Source organism: Octopus sinensis, linkage group LG2, assembly GCF_006345805.1.
Source record: "Octopus sinensis linkage group LG2, ASM634580v1, whole genome shotgun sequence".
In the NCBI taxonomy this organism is placed as follows: domain Eukaryota; kingdom Metazoa; phylum Mollusca; class Cephalopoda; order Octopoda; family Octopodidae; genus Octopus; species Octopus sinensis.
The window spans coordinates 60,307,947-60,312,946 of NC_042998.1; the positions used below are offsets into that span (position 1 = coordinate 60,307,947).

At 34.1% G+C, this 5,000-nt stretch overlaps 1 protein-coding gene across 1 annotated transcript in view; it reads right to left on the reverse strand.

Moving 5' to 3' along the window:
- LOC115224735 (advillin-like) overlaps positions 1 to 5,000 on the reverse strand; it is a 186,841-nt gene that overhangs the window by 98,016 nt on the left and 83,825 nt on the right. The gene's annotated exons all lie outside the window — the stretch shown is intronic.

The window sequence follows — 5,000 nt, forward strand, 5'->3', positions numbered from 1 at the left end:
TCAATGCTTGATGAAAACACTATCAATTCAGAATCTTTTGCTGGCGTTGAAGGGCAACTGTGATCTGGCCGATTTTTGTTTAGATACTGTTTGATCTATTCTACCATTTGTCCGTTGATCCTGTAAAAAATCTTGCTCTCTCTGTGGTTCTTTTTTTCTCTACTACAACAAAGGAGTTGCACTTGCAACAGGAAATGTCAAATAAATTATGCGTTGCATTGTTTTTAAACACATTACACTTTGTTTGAAACGATGGCACATTTTTTTCTACTTTTCACAGAATTTAGTAATGCTTGGTACCTTAGATAAAAGTTTAAGATTTTCGGTTTAACTGAGTCAATCGTAACACAAGGGATGGATGCCTTTAGCCAAAAAAGAATTTTTTCTGGTACAATCTTGACAGTTTGTGTAATTGAAGGATCTTTTTTAACTACATTCTTTTCTTTTTCTCGTTCAAATAAAACGCATTTTAGTACGTCCTTGCAAGTTGGTAAAAGTCACTCGCTAAGATCACATGGAGCACCAAATATTGGGCATTCAGTATCATGACACGTTATTGGCTTATGTGTCATCACTAAATGTAAACAACACTAAATTTAAGACGATCATTAATCTTAATTCAATGGCCTAAAGTCAAGGTACAAAGCAGAAAACTCCCGACACGTACGACATACGACCACACGCAACGACCGTTGCAGCATCACTGGAGAGAAATTCACAATCCCGTTCTCTTTATAGTCAATGCGGAACGTCAAGATATTAGTCAATTATATTGAAACTTAGTATGCAACTTTTTAAGCGTACTATATTTAATGTTATGCATACTGATATGAAGAAATATGTATTCGTTACCACTTACAATCCACGAAATCCAAAATTCGACCAAAAATAGCGATTTTTAAAATTTTCAATTGCGTTGCGGAGTCTGAAAAAGATATTTAATCGCAGAGTTCTTTATACACCTTTCTTTAAGCTCTAATATCAATTCTTAATTACCAATTTCGAAAGTTGCATTATTTCGCTCCTCCTAATGTATATATATATATATATTCATATAAATATATATATATATATATATATATATATATATATATATATATATATTATATATATGTATGTATGTATATATGTATGTATGTATGTATGTATATATGTATGTATGTATGTATGTATATATGTATGTATATGTATGTATGTATATACATACATATATGTATATATACATTTTATCATGTATCTTGTGTATATAGTATGTTATACACACTCATATACACACATTCACACACTCACACCCATTTAAGGGTTCTGACATCCTTTTTAGCACACTAACAAGAGGAGGAGGCATTTGAGATCCTTTGGATTCCTTAATGCACATCTAGTCTCTATGAACTATCCATCCCTCCTTCAAACACCACCTTCTAATCTCTGTCTTCAGCCCATTACCACACCACTGAATCACATGTCCCCGATTCCAGCCTTCCCGTTGACTGCTACGTTTCCGAGATTTCAGTATAATTATTCTACCATCCTTCTTTTCCTTTCATACAACCAGTTGCACAAACCAGATCGAGATGTCGATCTGGATATATTTGTATAGCTCAACTGTATCACCGCTTATCATCTCATTTTTAAGATAATGATTACTATGCTATATTTTGATAATGACATTTGCTCTAAAATATACCAAATGGTATGCATATCACGAGACATTCACTACAACGTAACAAAATACTTTTATATATAATCTAAAAGTGAGAGATCTCTAAAGCATGGCTAGATAGACAGACAGACAGGAAAGCAATGTGTGTATGCGTGTGTGTATATATATGTGTGTGTGTGTGTTGCAGATAGAATCTGCAAAACAAATCTGCAAAGCAAAGTTGTGAAAATAAGCAAAATCTAAAGAGAAATAAGAATAAAATTTCATATATTCCTTTAGATTCCTTCCTAATATATTTTGACTAACCTTTTGCATACATTTTCTTGTTAATAATTATTTTGATAATTCCATTGTGTGTCTTTCTCTAAATTCGCTGAACTATATCTGAAAAGGCTGAACTATTGTTCATACTTTTCTTTGGTCTTCTTTCTATTTTGTCACTTCTGCTTCCATACTGACGTTGCAGTTTCTTTTCTTGAACGTTATTACTGCATTTCACAATGTTTCATATAAATAATAATACATATTCACATATGTATATATGCAGTAATATGCACACACACACGCACACACAGACACAGACACACACACACACTCATATATATATATAATATATATATTATATATATATATATATATATATATATATTATATATATATATATACACATACATATATACATGCATTTTATATACGTATGTGTGTGGAGGAGTAATATATATTATGCTAGGCGGCGGGCTAACAGAATCATTAGCAGTCCGGGTAGAATGCGTAACGACATTTCGTTCGTCTTTACGTTCTGAGTTCAAATTCTGCCGAGGTCAATTTGTTTTTCATCCTGTCTGGCTGGCTTTTTGCCAAATTTAAAACCTATATATATAATATATATGTATATATATATATATATATATATATATATATATATATATATATATATATGCTAATAATAATAATAAAGGGTAAAATTAATTAATCAATTAATAATTAATAATTTTACCAAGTAGTTCGATATGTTAAAAGAACCATTATCGGTAAACTTATACATAAATTCTATAATTGTGAGCATAAATATAATTAGGGTTCAGCAAAATTTACTTCATCACATACTGAAATTTAGAAATAGCAGTTAAAATGCTATTCTTCTGCCATAAGATATCTCTCAGAGAGCAATACTCAACAACACACGTAGGTAAAGAGAAAAAAATAACGAATCCACCCGGCTCAGATTAACTGTATACGCGTTTCGGGGTTAGCGCTATGTAAAAAATGTAAACTCATATTTCAACTCACTTATTCCCTTCATCAGTACAGTATTTCAAATTCTAAATTTGAGAGCACTTATAATTAACATACGTATTCGATCAAGCGCCATCAAATAGCATATATCCAACGACCACTACTTCCGAATTCAAACAGACGAATGAGATCTCGTATTGCTCCTCAATCACCCACGTGTGCCAACGAGTAAATTCCGCAGAAACTACAGTTTGCTATCAGGGAGAGAATTATATTATCAATAATAATAAAGGGTAAAATTAATTAATCAATTAATAATAAATTATTTTACCAAGTAGTTCGGTAAACTTATACATAAATTCTATAATTATTAGCATAATTATAATTAGGATTCAGCAAAATTTGCTTCACCACATACCGAAATTTAGAAATAGCAGTTGAAATACTAAGGGTGGTTTTCTCTCCCACCTTTTCCTATTCTTCTCCTCTCCTTTTCAGCGTTCCCTCTCTCTCACTTCTCCTCCTCAACTCTCTCGTCGCTGATACGTGACGAAAGATAATCTGTCTTTCTGCCCACAACCTTCGAAAAGAAAGGACGTGCTTATACTGTCTCCTTCATAAACTCGTCTTCCTCGCGTTCAGAATATTTTTTCTATCGTATGGGCTCACCGTTTGTTTTTACTGTTTCGTTCTCACCATTTGTTTTTACTGTTTTGTTCTCATTGTCCTGTTCTTGTTACCAATTTCATCCTCCGCAAAAAATTTCAAATTTTATTTAATTTGCTTCGCAGGAAGAAGTGTTTCAACGAAATCGCATCATGTCCTTGCCTTCGACGTGGTGTAGATGAAACAGGGACAGCTGAAGAAGCGGTATATTTTTTATGTTGTATGTCTGTATAAATGTTCTGAAAACTATTCACAGCCTTGGATTTTTTATCTCATTCTGTCAATTTTATATATGTATGTATGTATGTATATATGCATGCATGTATGTATGTATATATGTATGTATCGGTGTGTGTGTCTTTGTGGCTGTGTTTGCCCCCATCACCGCTTGATAACAGGTGTATTAACATCCCCGTAACTTAGTGGTTCGGCCAATGAGGCCAATAGAATAACTATCAGGCTGGACAAATAAGTTCCAGCGTGATTTTTTCGACTAAAACGCTTCAAGGTGGTGCTGCAGCATGGCGACAGTGAAATGACTGAAACCAATAAAATATAAAAGATGAATCATAAACGATTTATGACAAAGCTCCCTGAAATGGGCTTTATAGCTACCCTACAATCTAATCTGAACTCAATGTGGTAATGTTTTACTGACTGGCAACTCAAGTTGGCTTTAAACAAGTGCAGTATTATGCATTTTGGCAGGAAAAACAAAAAGGAATTTACCTACTCCCTCTATCACACCAACCCTAAAATCGACAAAATAACCGAAGTTGTTTTTGTATCAACCAGTAAGACATTTGGTCAGCTGTTCACCAACTATCAATCCAAGGGTATATATGGATATGGTACGTCCATACTTACACTTTGCATCTCTAGTCTGCAACTCCCCTCTCTAGAATATCGATGTACAAGAAGCTGTCCAAAGACGAACAAATAGTTGAATACCCGCTATCAATAACTTAGTCTTACTTCTTCTAGGTTTCAAAGTCATGATAGCAGCGCACACGATTATTCACGATCTTTCCAGCCATAACTTTGGCCACGTTTTGAATTATTTCTACCACTCATGGACAAGCTTATAAAATCAAAACAAAGTGAAGCACCCATAGCTTTTGTAATCATTTTCTCACGCTCAGAATTGTCCGAGCACATAAACTACATCCGTTAGACACTGCATCTCCCCGAAATTCCTTGCTTCCTGCAACTCACCGGCACTATTCTTGACACACATGTGCACACCTTTCCTATTTGTGACTCTTTTACTGTTCACTTCTATTTTGTGTGTGTGTGTGTGTGTGTGTGTGTGCCTGTGTGTGTGTGTGTCTGTGTGTGTGTGTGTGTGTGTGTGTGTGTGCCTGTGTGTGTGCCTGTGTGTGTGTGTGTGTTATATCCTGTGTATTATGGATGCACTTTTGGCTATCATTGCAGTCTT